Source organism: Amblyraja radiata, chromosome 24 (assembly GCF_010909765.2).
Source record: "Amblyraja radiata isolate CabotCenter1 chromosome 24, sAmbRad1.1.pri, whole genome shotgun sequence".
Classification (NCBI taxonomy): Eukaryota; Metazoa; Chordata; class Chondrichthyes; order Rajiformes; family Rajidae; genus Amblyraja; species Amblyraja radiata.
In genome coordinates this window covers 33,706,863-33,724,291 of record NC_045979.1, presented here as the reverse complement: position 1 = coordinate 33,724,291, position 17,429 = coordinate 33,706,863, and the positions used below count along the sequence as shown (strand labels likewise).

The following is a 17,429-nucleotide window of genomic DNA, read 5'->3' as shown; positions in this document are numbered from 1 at the left end:
ATCGGGCCGTCGGCAGAGGCAGTGCTGAGGGTTCAAGGCCCCGACCACCACGGGTAAACAAAGGAGGAAGATGACTGAACTTTGTTGCCTTCCATCACAGTGAGGAATGATGATTCCACTGTGGTGGATGTTTATGTTAAAACTATTGTGTATTGCGTTATTTTTTAAAACTTGTATCGCTGTATGATAACTCAAATATCACAGTACCCTAATTGGTGCACGTGACAATAAATGTGAACTTGAACTTGAAATGCTGGAGTATCTCAGCGGGACAGGCAGCATTCTGAGGGAAGGAATGGGTGACGTTTTGGCCCGAGACCCATCCTCAGACCCGAAACTTCACCCATTCCTTCTCTCCAGAGATGCTGCCTGTCCAGCAGTTACTCCAGAATATTTTGTCTATCTTTAATTGTCTTTTATTTCCTTTTCTCAACAGAACCCGAATCTAATCCAGGATCGTCAACAACAACAGTAGCATTTACTTCAACTACAAAAGTAACACCCGAAAACATTCATCAGGAAACAACTCATCAGGAAACCAGGTATAATTTTCACTTGCTCAAGTTTTGATTGGCCTTGCTTTTCAATATGAGAGGTAGAGACACAAAGAATTGTTGATACATACATAGATACATAGATAGATAGACAATAGGTGCAGGAGTAGGCCATTCAGCCCATCGAGCCAGCACCGCCATTCAATGTGATCATGGCTGATCATCCACAATCAGTACCCCGTTCCTGCCTTATCCCCATATCCCTTGATTCCGCTAGCCCTAAGAACTCCATCTAACTCTCTTTTGAATGTATCCAGTGAATCGTCCTGCACTGCCTTCTGAGGTAAAGAATTCCACAGATTCACAACTCTCTGGGTGAAAGGTTTTTCCTCATCTCAGTTCTAAATGGCCTACCCCAGGGCAGCTGTGCTACAGAAGTAGCTTACCACCACCGAGTGTGACTGAGGAGTGAATGAATAATGCGATGTAAAGCGCCTTGAGTATTAGAAAGGCGCTATATAAATCCCATCCATTATTATTATTATTATTATTACCCCTTATTCTTAAACTGTGGCCCCTGGTTCTGGACTCCCCCAACATCGGGAACATGTTCCCTGCATCTCGCGTGTTCAATCCCTTAATGATTTTATATGTGTCTATTAGATCCCCTCATCCTTCTAAATTCCAGTGAATACCAGCCCAGTCGCGCCATTCTTTCATCATATGGCAGTCCCGCCATCCCGGGAATTAACCTGGCTGGATGTTGGATCCTTGAGTACAACACAAAGTACTGGAGTAACTCTAGGTTGTCGAGGATGGCAATGTGGTGCGGCGGTAGAGTTGCTGCCTTACAATGCCTGAGAGGCATAATCAAGGACCACTCACCCCGGTCACTCCCTCTTCTCCCCTCTCCCATCAGGCAAGATGTATGGAGGTTTGAAAACGCACTCCTGCAGAGTCAGGGACATTTTCTTCCCAGCTGAACCATCCCTTCACCAGCTAGAGAGCGACCCTGACCTCCCATCGACCTCATTGGAGATCTTCCAACTATCTATAATCAGACTTTATTGGATTCTATCTTACACTAAACATTTTACCCTTTATCACAAATCTGTATGCTGTGACAGCTTGATTGTAATCGTGTGTCTAGTCTTTCTGCTGACCGGTTAGCACGCAACAAAAAGCTTTTCACTGAACCTCGATACACGTGACAATAATAAGCTAAACTAAATTAAAGAAACAACAGTCAATGTTCAAACCAGTGTTAAACTTGGCAGGACATTGACACCCACCACTAGCCACATCTTCCCATCTCCACCCCTTTCTGCTTTCTGCAGAGACCGTTCCCTCTGCATCTCCCTGGTTAACTCATCCCTTCCCACCCAAACTACCCCCTCCCCAAGTACTTTCACCTGCAACTGCAGGAGATGCAACATTTGTCGCTATACCTCCCCCCTTGAATCCGTCCAAGGACCCTGACAGTCTTTTCAGGTGAGGTAGAGGTTTACTTGCAGCTCCTCCAACCTCATCTACAGTTGCAGGTGTGGACTCCTATATATCGGCAAGAACAAGCGTAGGCTTGGTGATCGTTTCACTGAACTCCTTCGCTCAGTCCGCCTAAACCCACCTGACCGCCTGGTGGTAAACACTTTAACTCCCCCTCCCATTCCCACGCTTATCTTTCTGTCCTGGGCCTCCTCCTTTATCAGAGTGAGGCCCAGCGCAAATTAGAGTCAACAGCATCTCATATTGGGCAGCTTACACCCCAGCTGTATGAATATTGACTTCTCCAACTACAAGTAACCCTTGCTTTCCCTGACTCTCCATCGCACTCCCTTGCCAGTAGTCCGACCAGTCTGACTGTGCCCAATTATATTTTATCTTTGTTTACTTTGTTGTTACCGTCTCCCAGCTAACAATCTATTCTACATTCCGATCTATTCTACATTTTCCTTGATCTTCACCCCCTTTGTTTCATTTTCACACCTTACACTTCCTTATCTCTGTATCTACTTCTCCCCTGAAGAAGGGTCTCAATCCCAAATAGCATCCACTCCTTCTCTCCAGATGCTGCCTCTCCCGCTGAGTTACTCCAGCATTTTGTGTCTATCTTCTTCGGTTGAAACCAGCATCTGTAGTTCCTTCCTACACTTATTGACTGTCCACTGGTTTTGAACAAGGGGTGTTACCTTTGTAAATCTGTAAGCTGTGAGCATTTGTAAACCAATCGGCAGATATATCGACCATGGACAATGCCACAGGCCAGATCTCACACACAATTAGTTTAGTTTTACTTTAGTTTAGAGATACAGCATGGAAACAAATCCTTCGTTCCTCCGAGTCCACGCTGTCCGTTGATCACCCTTTTATATTAGATCTATGTGATCCCGCTTTTTCATCCACTCACTACAAATTAAGGACAATTTACCAAGGCCAATTAACCCACAAACCCGCACATCTTTGTGATGTGGGAGGAAACCGGAGCACCCGGAGGAAACCAACTTCATCGCAGGAAGAATATGCAAACTCCTTACAGACAGCACCTGTAGTCTGGATTGAACCAGGGTCTCTGGTGCTGTAAGGCATCAACTCCATGCTGCGCTACTGTTGGGTTGAGTTGGGTTTATTCTTTATCCAACATCACAATCATTGGTCGTTATCGTACTGCTGTTTGTGGAACTTGCTATGGGCAGATTGGCTTTGGTGTTTACCACATTACAGCAATGTCTGCACTCCATTGACTGGGCTTGACTTATCCTGAGCTCATGAAAGATACCTTGCAGATGTTAGACTTTTGTTCTTTACCAAAGGATAGGAATCAATAATGAAACAAGAGTAACCTTTTTGCTTTCTCTGTCCCATACAGTAGCCACATAATTTGGCTCAGTATTGCTGGAGCTCTTCTCGTGGTGTTCTTTGCTGGTCTACTTTGGTGCCTAATGTGTAGACAAAGGAGTGAGTTTCTATGTTTCCTTCATCCTTTCATGATGTATGTGATCATTTCCTGCACAGAGAGAGAGAAATACAGCACGGAAACAGGCCCTTTGGCACACTGAGTTCATGCTGACTATCAACCATCTCTTTATTCCAGTCCTACAATAATCTTATCCAGTCTGAAGAAGGGTCCCGACCTGAAATGTCACACAACCTTTTCGCCCAGAGATGCTGCCTGAGTTACTACTTTGTATCTATCTTGGGTGTAAACTAGCATTCTTAACAGTCATTCCTAACTGTCACTGTTTGTCGTTGTCACTTGCGAGCGGAGCACCAAGGCAAATTCCTTGTATGTGAATACTTGGCCAATAAACTTATTCATTAATTCATTCATCTGCAGGTCCTTTCTACACACTAATTTTATCCAACTTTGTTCACTCCATGTTGTTATCAATTGCCCCAAGATTCTACCCCTCGCCTACACACTAGGGGCAATTTACAGTGGGAATTAACCTACTGGCGTGCAGGTCTTTAGGATGTAGGGGGGGACCAGAGCACCCAGAGGTAACCCGCGCAGTCAAGTTGGGCTTGTGGTGCCCCTGTGGTTCTCATGGGTCAAAGAGTAGGAAGGAACTGCAGATGCTGGTTATACACCAAAGACAGATTGAAGATGCTGGAGTAAGTCAGCAGGACAGGCATCTCTGGAGAGAACGATCTGAAGAAGGGTCTCAACCTGAAACACCATCCATCCATTTCTTCTCTCCGGAGATGCTGCCTGTCCCGCTGAGTTTCTCCAGCATTTTTTGTCCATCTTTGGTTTAAACCAGCATCTGCAGTTCCTTCCTACACTATATGCAGCAAGATGGCTGGTTAAAAATGTCCGACATTTTTATTTTTTTTAATTATTTTTATTAGAAGTACGATAAATTACAATAATACACAACACATATATCTTAATACATTTTTTTTACCGCTTCATTTTTTTTGAGCTTTAAGAAAAAGATGGAAGTAAGGAAAGTAAAGAAAGTGCGCAAGAGTCGTGAAGTGCAAGAGAGTGTTGGGAAAAGAAAGCCCCTTAGAAAAGAAGTTAGAGAAGGAAGTGAAGTAAGAAAGTAGACCCTAGAAAAGAAAGAAAAAGAAAGTAAGGACAATCGCTCTATTATAACATTAAACTCCGCAGAAAGACTACCAACCAAGTCTGTTTTGGTTGTTTTACCTCCCATTGCCAGGTCCTGATACCATTTATTTATTTATTTGTTTTTTAAATTACTATTGCACCTCATGCTTGTAATAGGTCCATAAACGTAGACCACGTCTTTTGGAATTGGTTTGCTTTACCTGCTAAGAGGAATCTCATCTCTTCCAGATGTAATGTTTCAAACATATTTGATGTCCACATTTTTATTATTGGTGTGGGCGCATTTTTCCAGAATTTAAGTATGAGCTTTTTTCCCATTATTAGCCCGTAATTGAGTAAATTCTTCTGATACACGTTTAATTCAGGGATACCTTCCGATATCCCAAAAATGATCCATTCTGGTTTTGGTACCAGTTTTATTTTAATTAATTTTGAAAAAATATCAAATATTCCATGCCAGAATTTTTGGATTTTTGTACAAAAAACAAAAGAATGCGCTATGGTAGCTTCTTGACACAGACATTTATCACAGATTGGTGAAGCATTAGGAAAGATTTTATTTAATTTAGTTTTTGAATAATATAGTCTATGTAATGTTTTGAATTGGATAAGCGTATGTCGTACATTGATCGAGCATTTATGCACCTGTAGTAAATGATTATCCCAGCTCTCTTTTGAAATTTTTATAGCTAATTCTTGTTCCCAGTCTCTTCTAATTCCATCTGTTGTGGGTATTTCTATGTTTAAAATGATATTATATAAGTACGATATTAGATTAGCTGATTCCGCCTTTGGCTTCATTGCTTCATCCAGTAAATCGGAAGGCATATTATTATAGTCTTTTGTGTATTTTTTCAGATAATCACGAATTTGAAGATATTTAAAATATTGGTTATTTTTCAAATTATATTTCAGTTGTAGTTGTTGAAATGATAGTAATTTTCCCACTTCATACAGATCTTCGAGTGTTTTGATTCCCATTCTTTCCCATTGTATAAATGATTTGTCTATGATTGATGGTTTAAACAATGGGTTATTGACTATTGGTATTGAGAGAGATAGGTTTCTTAATTTTAGATTCTGTTTTATTTGTTTCCATGTTCTAATTGTGCTATGTATAATTGGGTTTTTATTATAATTTTTATTATTCAAATTTATTGGTGAGAGGATAATCGCTCCTATATTACTCGGGGAGCAGTCCCCTTTTTCCATTACAATCCAGTCCGCCTGCTGGGCAGAATTGTCCAGCAGGTGAATCATATTTTTAATATTTACTGCCCAATTATAATACATAAAGTTAGGGAGCGCTAGACCCCCCCCCACTCTTTTCGTTTATTAAGGTGTGTTCTTTGTATTCTATGGGATTTATAATCCCATATGAAATTTGTAATGTCTGAGTCCAATTTTTTGAAAAACTTTTTTGGGAGATATATAGGTATTGATTGAAATAGGTATAGAATTTGTGGTAAGAAAATCATTTTTATAGCGTTTATTCTGCCTATTAAGGACATCGGAAGTGTTTTCCAGAATTTAATCAAATTATTTAATTTCTTAAGTAAGGGATTATAATTGGCTTTAAACATATCCTGGTAATTTCTAGTAATTTCAATTCCCAAATATTTGAATTTTTCTGTACCTATTTTAAAGGGGAATTTCCTGAGGTGTGTTGAGTCTTTTGGATTTATCGACATAATTTCACTTTTGTTCCAATTTATTCTATATGCAGAGAAGGATCCAACGTCCTCAATTAAATTTAATATATTCGGTATACTAATTTGTGGTTTTGTGATGTACAGTAGTACATCATCGGCATATAGGGATATTTTGTTATTTGAATATTTTGTATTATAACCGTAAATATCCAGGTGTGTTCTTATTTTTTCAGCAAGGGATTCAATTACCAAACCAAATAACAGCGGAGATAATGAAAAATGTCCCTGACATGCTCTTTCAATGTTAACATTGTGTTTTCCAGAACCAGAAGGGAACAAACCTCCCAGAGCAAATAACAATGAAATGCAGGTAAAGATGGCAAAGTATGAATTCTCCGTGTATTGAGAACTTACAAAATTCTGTAATTCAACCTCACTAATCAAGTCACTAATCTGCTTCAATGGTTCTATGGTTCCTTTATCATCAAACGCATCAAGGTGCATCAAGGTTATTTTTATGCATACAGAGCAGATGATTATTTCAAAGGAACGGAGTATTAATTTTGGATGATCAGCCATGATCACATACTCAGCAGCTCGTTCCATACACCCACCACACTTTGTGTAGAAAGTTAGCCCTCGGGTTCCTATTAAATCTTTCCCCCCTCATCATAAGCCTATATCATCTGGTTCACGATTCTTCTACTCTGGGCAAAAGGCTCTGTGCGTCTACCCGATCTTTTCCTCTCATGATTTTGTACACCTCTATCAGATCATCCCTCATTCTCCTGCGCTCCAAGCGTCCTGGCCTGCTCAACCTCTCCCTATAGTTCACGCCCACGAGTCTGGGCAACATCCTTGCAAATCTTCTCCGCACCCTTTCCAACTTGACAGCATCTTTCCTATGACTTGGTGACTAAAACTGAACACAAATCATCAGACAAACCTTGGTTCCTCTTTTGTATTTCAGGATTTGCCAGCAGGAAAAGGGAGCATCGTTTATGCAACACTGTCAGACATTCAAAGCAACAAGGAAGCTGCCCATTGTTCTAATCAATATCAAACTGTGTATGCAGAAGTGCAAATTCAAAGCAAATCGACAGGGGCTCACTCCAGTACTGGGGAGGACAATGTCACCTATTCAGAAGTTACATCTCAAAGCGTCAGCCAGATTGCCCGTCAGAAAGCTCCTTCTCCTGTGCAGAGTATTTATGCCACTGTGACTTCTTAGATAAACCATTGAGTCATTGATTGATTGATTGATACTTTATTACCACATGTGACATGTCACGGTGATAATTATTTTTGTTTTGCGTACCATAAACAAGGTATACAAAGAGTCACTATGTATAGGGCGCCGACACTTACAAACTATCCATTACAGTCCCTATTGGTCCCCCTTTGTTCTTGGCTCCCCCAGCCACACCACACCAGTTCCCCCTTTGTTCTCATGCTCCCCCCCCCCCACCCCCACGTTCCCCTTTGTTAACCCACCCCCACCCCACGCCAGGTCCGCTATGTTCTCGGCAGCCCCCTACCTGGACCAGTGCTGTTTGTTGCCCCAACTTTATGCCATGGTTGCATTGAGGTTTCTCTGCTGTAATCGACAAATCTACTTACTTTGAGGAAGGGTCTCGACCTGAAACGTCACCCATTCCATCTCTTCAGAGATGCTGCCTGACCCGCTAAGTTATTCCAGAACTTGGTCTCTTTTTTTGCAAACCAGCTTCTGCAGTTCCTAATTTTTCCACTCCCTTCCTTGGTCCCAATGATCAGCAATTGCCATAAAATTACTGAATCTGGGTCATCTTTGCAAATAGCAGCCATTTTGCTCAATGCATAGAATGATGCCGTCTCCTTCCTCACCCCCATCCCCAACATAGACTGAGAGGAGTTATGTTACAGTGCAAACATCTTCTCTCTACAACTAAAGGTTGTGAGTTCAAATCTCATCACAGCACCTGAGCAAGTAACCCACCTGAACACTTCAGTGCAGAATGAGCGAGTGTGTCAATCTACAAGGTACCTCTTGCATCGCAGGATACACAGAAAAAACGGAAACAAAAGTTGGAGATGGCAAATATTGTATATTGAAGATGATGAATGTGTACTTGCGCAGAGAATGTTTCTGCTTTCAGAGATCATGTTGAATATTGACATTAATAAGACACAATAAAGCTTTTTTTTCTCTCTTAACTTGCGATAATTTTTGACTTGAGAGTCAAGTGTGTTTCATGGTCATATGTCCTGAAATGGAACACTAACATTCTTACTTGTAGCAGCACAACAGGTTTGTAAACACAGTTTCAGAGTCAGTTTCAGTTTAGTTTATTGTCACGTGTACCGAGGTACAGTGAAAAGCTTTTGTTGCGTGCTAACAAGTCAGCAGAAAGACAATGCATGCTTACACTTGAGCCATTACAGTGTATAGATACATGATAAGGGAATAACGTTTAGTGCTAGGTTAAGCCAGCAAGTGCTCAATGGATAAAACAACAAGCAAACAAAACAATAAGTTCAACAAATAAAAAAAATAGTGCCGATTGAGATCCATATTCAAACCACTCCAAAATCCGTGGGTTATGAGCTGCATGACAGGGTGAGCTATGAAGAGGATGTGGAGAGTCATTGTGGAATGCAGTTGGGTTAAGTGAATTCACAAGGATGTGGGAAATGCAACATATGAGATAACAGGTGAAGAAGGTAGAAATGCTGAACGGTTTTATAAACAGCAAGAGATTGTTTTGTTTAGAGATACAGCTTGGAAACAGGCCATTCGACTCACAGAGTCTGCACCACCAGCAATCAACACTACCCCACACACACTGGGGACAATTTACGATTTTACCAAGCCAATTATCCTGCACCTGTAGGTCGTTGAGGAAAGGAATAAGCCGGAGATCTCGAAGAAGCTGTAAGCGCTATAAGGCCGCAACTCCACCGCTGCGCCATCGTGCTGACGTGCAGACGTACCCAGATATCCCAGTACATGAATCATTGAAAGGTGGCCAACAGTGCACTTATTAGGAAGGCAAACAGCTTGTGGGCAATTGTTGTCAATTATATAGGGTTCTGTTGAGACTGCGTTTTGAATGTTTTGCAAGTCTGGTCTCTATACTTAATGATGGATATACTTGCAAAGCAGAGAGTGCATCCAAGATTCAACTGTTTGATGCACTGCTGCTAGAGCTGTTGCCTCACAGCACCAGAGGCCCAGGTTCAATCCTGACTATAGGTTCTGTCTGTGAAGAAGAATCAGAATCAGAATCACACTTTATTCGCCAAGTATGTTTTGCAAAATGTGAAAATGCATATCTCCAGATTCAGAGTCAGATTCTTCCCAGCTGTTATCAGGAAACTGTATCATCCTCTCACCGACTAGATAGCGGTCCTAACCTCCCATCTACCTCATTGGAGACAGTCAGCCTATCTTTACCCAGTCTTTACTGGACTTTATCTTGCATTAAATGTTATTCACTTTATCCTGTATCTGTACACTGTGGATGGCTGATTGTAATCATGACCCGAAACATCGCCTATTCCTTCGCTCCATAGATGCTGCCTCACCCGCTGAGTTTCTCCAGCATTTTTGTCTACCTTCGATTTTTCCAGCTTCTGGAGTTCTTTCTTAAACCATGATCATGCATCGTCTTTCTGTTGACTGGAGAGCATGCAACAAAAAGCTTCTCACTGTACCTTGGTACACGTAACGATAAACTAAACTAAACTAAACTGTGAATTACATCATATAACCATATAACAATTACAGCACGGAAACAGGCCATCTCAGCCCTACAAGTCCGTGCCGAACAATTATTTTCCCCTAGTCCCATCTGCCTGCACTCAGACCATAACCCTCCATTCCTTTCACATCCATATACCTATCCAATTTATTTTTAAATGATAAAATCGAACCTGCCTCCACCACTTCCACTGGAAGCTCATTCCACACAGCTGCCACTCTCTGAGTAAAGAAGTTCCCCCTCATGTTACCCCTAAACTTCTGTCCCTTAATTCTGAAGTCATGTTCTCTTGTTTGAAACTTCCCTACTCTCAATGGGAAAAGCTTGTCCACGTCAAATCTGTCTAACCCTCTCATCATTTTAAAGACCTCTATCAAGTCCCCCTTTAACCTTCTGCGCTCCAGAGAATAAAGACCTAACTTATTCAACCTTTCTCTGTAACTTAGTTGCTGAAACCCAGGCAACATTCTAGTAAATCTCCTCTGTACTCTCTCTATTTTGTTGACATCCTTCCTATAATTGGGCGACCAAAATTGTACACCATACTCCAGAATTGGTCTCACCAATGCCTTGTACAATTTTAGCATTACATCCCAACTTCTATGCTCAATGCTCTGATTTATAAAGGCTAGCATACCAAAAGCTTTCTTTACCACCCTATCTATATGAGATTCCACCTTCAGGGAACTGGCCAAAGGTTTTGTGAAATGAGCAAGAAGAGATTTTTTTAAAACTTACAATGTTGTTGAGGTTTAGTCGGAAATCCAATCCCCTTCCCAACCAGTAAGGCTTGCTGGGGAAGTCTAACTTTTGGCAATTGTGGGTCAGGTTTGTACAGGGTTACTTAGCTGGTTGTGAGAATCAAACTTGGAATGAAGCAAAACCCATCAGGAACAGTGGTGCAGCGGCAGAGCTGCCGTCTCACAGCGCCAGAGACCTGAATTTGATCCTGGCATCATGCGCTGCTTGTGTGGAGTTTGCATGTTCTCACTGCGACAGTCGGGTTCTCGCCAGGTGGTCTGGTTTCCTCCTTCATCCCAAATATGTACAGGTTTGTAGGTTCATTAGCATCTGTAAATGTCCCCCCAGTGTGTAGGATGTGAATATGGGATAACATTGAACTACAATGGTGTGGAATTGGTTGGCCCGAAAGGACTATTTCCATGCTGTATCTCTAAACGTAACTAAATCGCCCACCATTAACAAGCTCCAGGCATGAAACGAGACCTGCCCTGAGATCAAAGTCCCAGCCTGGATCACACCCATCAAAATTCAGAACAAATCCCGTCCACATCGGCATGTCTTGCCCACCACAATGAGCCATTTCTGGTCAAAGGGTGACCAGAGAGGTGGGTGTGGGACTATGCTACCTGTCCTGAAGACCTCTCTAGCCAACATTCAGCATAGACATGGGGCAAAGGGCATGTTTCCATGCTGTATCTCTAAACTAAACTAAACATGACAGGAACAAGCCCTCGGGCCCACAATATCCGTGCCGAACATAATGCCAGGAACCAGGCCATTTCACAGATGAACTGAGGCCAAGGCCGAGGCCGAGGCCAATTTCAATTTTAGAATTCCAAGCAGAAGCCCCTCAATTTTAGAGGCCCCCAAATCAAGATCCCTTTGAAGCAGACAGGCATGAGGCCCATGCCAAATGGCACTCATTGCCACCCCCACCCCCCCCCCTTTGAGAGTGCTTGCCCTGAACAAACCCTTATCTGCCTGCACATAATCCATATCCCTCCAACCCTGCACCTCCATGTATTTATCTAAAGGTCTCTTACATCACATCCAACAGGTTTGAAGAAGCTGTCCCTGAAGCTGGCGGTGTATAATTTCAAGCTTTTATATCTTCTGCCTTGATGGGAGAGGGGAGAAGAGGGGACGGCCGGGATGAAAAAGGTCCTTAATTATGTTGTCTGCTTTCTTGAGGCATCGTGAGGTATAGATGGCTCAATGGTGGGATACAGTGCATCTATAGAATCTATAACATAGATAGGTGACGTTTCAGGTCGGGGCCCTTCTTCAGACCCATCAAAATGTAGAAACAAGAAACCGAAGATACTGGTTTACACAAAAGACACAAAGTGCTGGAGTAACTCAGTGGGTTAGACAGCATGCCTGGAGAACAAATAGAAAAAATTAACTGCAAAAGCTTGTTTACAAAAAGAACAAGCAGTTGTGTTTGCCTCACACATTAGAGCATTAATTAACACATTGCTCAACAATTGCCTTCCAAGAAGAACACAGTTTTGCAAAGAATACAAACCACTTCCTGATTGTGGTTTCGAAGAGCTAGGTTTAAAGGCAGTGAAATACTAAATTTGATCTTAATCTTAGCAAGGTAATGAAAACAATATTGTACTCATCTCTACACGTCCACACTATATAACATTAACAAACAATTGTTCCTTCCTATATTTTCTAAGTTGCTTCATACGTTTGTTGTTTGGCCAATAAAATTTAATAATAAAGAATGTAACGCATTACATTATTTTTAAGAAAGAACTGCAGATGCTGGCAAAATCGAAGGTAGACAAAAATGCTGGAGAAACTCAGCGGGTGAGGCAGATTCTATGGAGCGAAGGAATAGGCGACGTTTCGGGTTGAGACCCTTCTTCAGGCTTATTTTATGGTCAGTATTGCAAGTGGCAATATAAACTGGAAGGTACAAAAACAAGGCTTCTGCAGAATGTTTAATAGCCAAGTTCCTTGAAAGTTCCAGGGTAGATTGGGAATTTATTTATTTATTTATTTATTTATTTAATTTATTAGAAGTGAGTACAATGCGATGGTACAAAATTATGTTAACATATTACATTCTCAGTACAACTTCCTCTTTAAATAAAAAAAATTTAAAGAGAGAAGTGAGAAAAGAGAGAAGAAAAAGAGGTTGTGAAAAGTGAAGAATAGACGAGTGAAAAACAGATAAAGGAAAAGTGAAAAAAAGGAATAAGTGAAGAAGGAAAGCAGGAGGGAGATTATTCAGTCGCCACAAGATGAGTTTTTTATATTCTAAATCATCTTTCACCCATACCTGAAACTTTTAGTTTTCATGATACTATGTCACCACATGAATCCAATAAATCAATAAATGGGGACCAACTCATATAATAACCATATAATAACCATATAACAATTACAGCACGGAAACAGGCCATCTCGACCCTTCTAGTCCGTGCCGAACACATAATCTCCCCTAGTCCCATATACCTGCGCTCAGACCATAACCCTCCATTCCTTTCCCATCCATATAACTATCCAATTTAAAACCCCTTTTTACCCCTTTTAACTCCTTAAGAATTGGTCTTGTTTGTCTATTAGGAGGAGTCTCATTTCTTCCAAATGTGCTGTGTCCAGCATATTACTGATCCACATTTTAAATGTTGGTATATTAGCATTTTTCCAAAATTTAAGTATAGGTTTTATTTGCTGTTATTAACCCATAATTGAAAAATGAGTTTTGGTGTGTATTTAATTTGTTCCCATCTCTACTTACTCCAAATATAATCATTTCAGTATTAGGTTCCATTTTTGTCTTAAATAGCTGTGAGAATATATCAAATATGTCACACCAAAATTTTAAAAGTTTTGTACAAGATACAAATGAGTGCGTAATAATGGCATTTTGAGAAAGACATTTATCACAAATGGGAGAAATATTTGGATAAAATTTATTCAACCTAGTTTTGGAATAATATAATCTATGTAATATTTTAAATTCAATTAAATTATGTCTAGCGTTGATCGAACATTTATGTATATGTATCAAATATTTTTCTCATGTTTCTTTTGAGATTTTTATCATTCATTATTTTTCCCAGTCTTCTCTAATTGCCTCTGTTGATGGTAATTCTATGTTTAAAATACTGTTATACAAGTATGATATTATTTTTTTTTACTCCGCCTTGATATTCATTACTTTTTCCAGTGGGTCTAAAATTATACTTTGGAATCTTGGTATATATTTGTTCATAAAATCACATACCTGTAGGTATTTAAAATATTGATTGTTATTCAATTTAAATTTTGATTTTAGCTGTTGGAATGATAATAAATTTCCCATTTCATACAAGTCACCTACCTTTTTAATTCCCACTCTTTCCCATTGTTTATATGTTTTATCCATACCAGATGGTTTAAATACTGGGTTATTCACTATTAGTGTTAGCACTGATAAGTTTCTTAATTTTAAAGTTAATTTTATTTGTTTCCAAATTCGTATTGTATTTTGTATAATTGGATTCTTCTTACATGACATATTATTCATCTTTATTGGGGAAAAGATGATCGTTCCTAGATCGTAGGGGGCGCAATCCTCTTTCTCCATTCTTATCCATTCCAACTGTTGAGCAGACTATCCAACTAATAAATTACAGTGGCTTGCAAAAGTATTCATACCCCTTGAACTTTTCCACATGTTGTCAAGTTACAACCACAAACGTAAATGTATTTTATTGGGATTTTATGTGATAGACCAACACAAAAGTGGCGCATAATTGTGAAGTGGAAGGAAAATGATACATGGTTTTCAAATTTTTTTACAAAAATAAAAAACTGAAAGGTGTGGCGTGCAAAAGTATTCAGCCCCCTTTACTCTGATACACCTAAATAAAATCCAGTGCAACCAATTGCCTTCAGAAGTCACCTAATTAGTAAATAGAGTCCACTTGTGTGTAATCTAATCTCAGTATAAATACAGCTGTTCTGTGAAGGCCTCAGAGGTTTGTTAGAGAACATTCGTGAATAAACAGCATCACGTAGCCCAAGGAACACACCAGACAGATCAGGGATAAAGTTGTGGAGAAGTTTAAAGCAGGGTTAGGTTATAAAAAAATATCCCAAGCTTTGAACATCTCACGGAGCACTGTTCAATCCATCATCCGAAAATGGAAAGAGTATGGCACAACTGCAAACCTACCAAGACATGGCCGTCCACCTAAACCGACAGGCCGGGCAAGGAGAGCATTGATCAGAGAAGCAGCCAAGAGGCCCATGGTAACTCTGGAGGAGCTGCAGAGATCCACAGCTCAGGTGGGAGAATCTGTCCACAGGACAACTATTAGTCGTGCACTCCACAAATCGGGCCTTTATGTAAGAGTGGCAAGAAGAAAGCCATTGTTGAAAAAAAGCCATAAGAAGTCCCGTTTGCAGTTTGCCACAAGCCATGTGGGGGACACAGCAAACATGTGGAGGAAGGTGCTCTGGTCAGATTGAAGTTTTTGGCCTAAATGCAAAACGCTATGTGTGGCGGAAAACTAACACTGCACATCACGCTGAACACACCATCCCCACTGTGACACATGGTGGTGGCAGCATCATGTTGTGGGGATGCTTTTCTTCAGCAGGGACAGGGAAATGGTCAGAGTTGATGGGAAGATGGATGGAGCCAAATACAGGGCAATGTTGGAAGAAAACCTGTTAGAATCTGCAAAAGACTTGAGACTGGGGCGGAGGTTCAACTTCCAGCAGGACAACGACCCCAAACATACAGCCAGAGCTACAATGGAATGGTTTAGATCAAAGCATATTCATGTGTTAGAATGGCCCAGTCAAAGTCCAGACCTAAATCCAATTGAGAATCTCTGGCAAGACTTGAAAATTGCTGTTCACAGACGCTCTCCATCCAATCTGACTGAGCTTGAGCTATTTTGCAAAGAAGAATGGGCAAAAATTTCAGTCTCTAGATGTGCAAAGCTGGTAGAGACATACCCCAAAAGACTTGCAGCTGTAATTGCAGCGAAAGGTGGTTCTACAAAGTATTGACTCAGGGGGCTGAATACTTTTGCACGCCACACTTTTCAGTTTTTTATTTGTAAAAAAATTTGAAAACCATATATAATTTTCCTTCCACTTCACAATTATGCACCACTTTGCGTTGGTCTATCACATAAAATCCCAATAAAATACATTTAAGTTTGTGGTTGTAACGTGACAAAATGTGGAAAAGTTCAAGGGGTATGAAAACTTTTGCAAGCCACTGTATATTCTTAATATGTACTGCCCAATAATAGTATAGAAAATTAGGTAGTGCAAATCCCCCCACCTCTTTGGGTTTGCACAAGTGATTTCTTTTCATTCTATGTGCTTTATAATCCCAAATAAAATTAAAAATATTCGAGTCTAATTTTTTTAAAGTGTTTTGGTGTATATATCGGTATAGATTGGAATAAATATATTATTTGTGGTAGCGCTATCAATTTTATAGCGTTTATTCTGCCGATTAATGATAGTGGGAGCGTTCTCCAAAATTTAATCAGGGAATCAAATGTATTTAATAATGGTATAAAATTAGTGTTAAATAATGATTTATATCTTCTAGTAACTTGAATACCCAAATACTTAAATTTTTCCGTTGCAATTTTAAATGGAAATTTTAATAGGTGATTCGCTTTCTGGGGTTTTAATGACATAATTTCACTTTTATTCCAATTTATTCTATAACCGGAGAAAGAGCCAAATTCCTCTATTAAATTTAATAGATTCGGGATGCTCATTTGAGAGTTTGTAATATATATAAAAGTATATCATCTGCATATAGTGATATTTTATTACTAGTATCCTTAGTATTATATCCCTGAATATCCAGATGCCTTCTTATCGTTTCAGCAAGCGGCTCTATCATAAGTGCAAATAGCAGGGGTGATAAAACACAGCCCTGCCTATTGCCCCTCGATAATTGAAATTTTGAAGATAATATATTATTAGTTAGTATTCTTGCCATCGGTTTATCATATCGTAATTTAACCCATCTGATAAAATTCTCTCCCATATTAAATTTTTGGAATACTTTGTATAAATACTGCCATTCTACCTGATCAAATGCTTTCTCTGCATCCAGAGATGTAACTGATAAGTCTTCCTTTTCCGTTTTGTATGAATACATTATATTCAAAAGGCGTCTCAAATTGTTAGATGATTGTCTTTTAGGTATAAACCCCGTTTGGTCCGGATTTATCAATTTATTAATATATTTACTCAATCTTCTTGCTAAAGTTCTTGCTAAAATTTTCTGATCTGTATTTGGGAGTGATATGGCTCGATATGAGCCCGGTTCTTCTAAGTCCTTATCTTTTTTAGGTATTAGTGTAATTGTGGATTTGGCTAATGTTTCTGGTAATTTATTTTCGGTAAAGGCATACATATATAATTTTAATTAACCGTGGTACCATTAACTCCTGAAAACCTTTATAGAATTTATTATTAAAACCATCTGGTCCTGGCGTTTTCCCATTTTTCAGCTCTTTTATTGTTTCACTTATTTCTTCCCTTGTGATCTGTGCTCCTAATTCCTCTTGTTCCAAAATATCCAATTTTGGCAGATTACAATTATCTAAAAAATCTGCAATTTTATTGTCTTTTATTTTAATTTTAGACGTATATAAGTTTTGATAAAATTGTGCAAACCTTTTATTAATATCCTGGGGTAACGTTAATAGTTCCCCATTCACGAATTTGATTTTAG

General features: G+C 39.8%; 1 protein-coding gene across 1 annotated transcript in view; it reads left to right on the top strand.

The window, feature by feature from the left end:
* The window catches only part of LOC116986999 (polymeric immunoglobulin receptor-like), a 75,000-nt gene that overhangs the window by 6,506 nt on the left and 51,065 nt on the right, over positions 1-17,429 (top strand). The window lies entirely within an intron of this gene.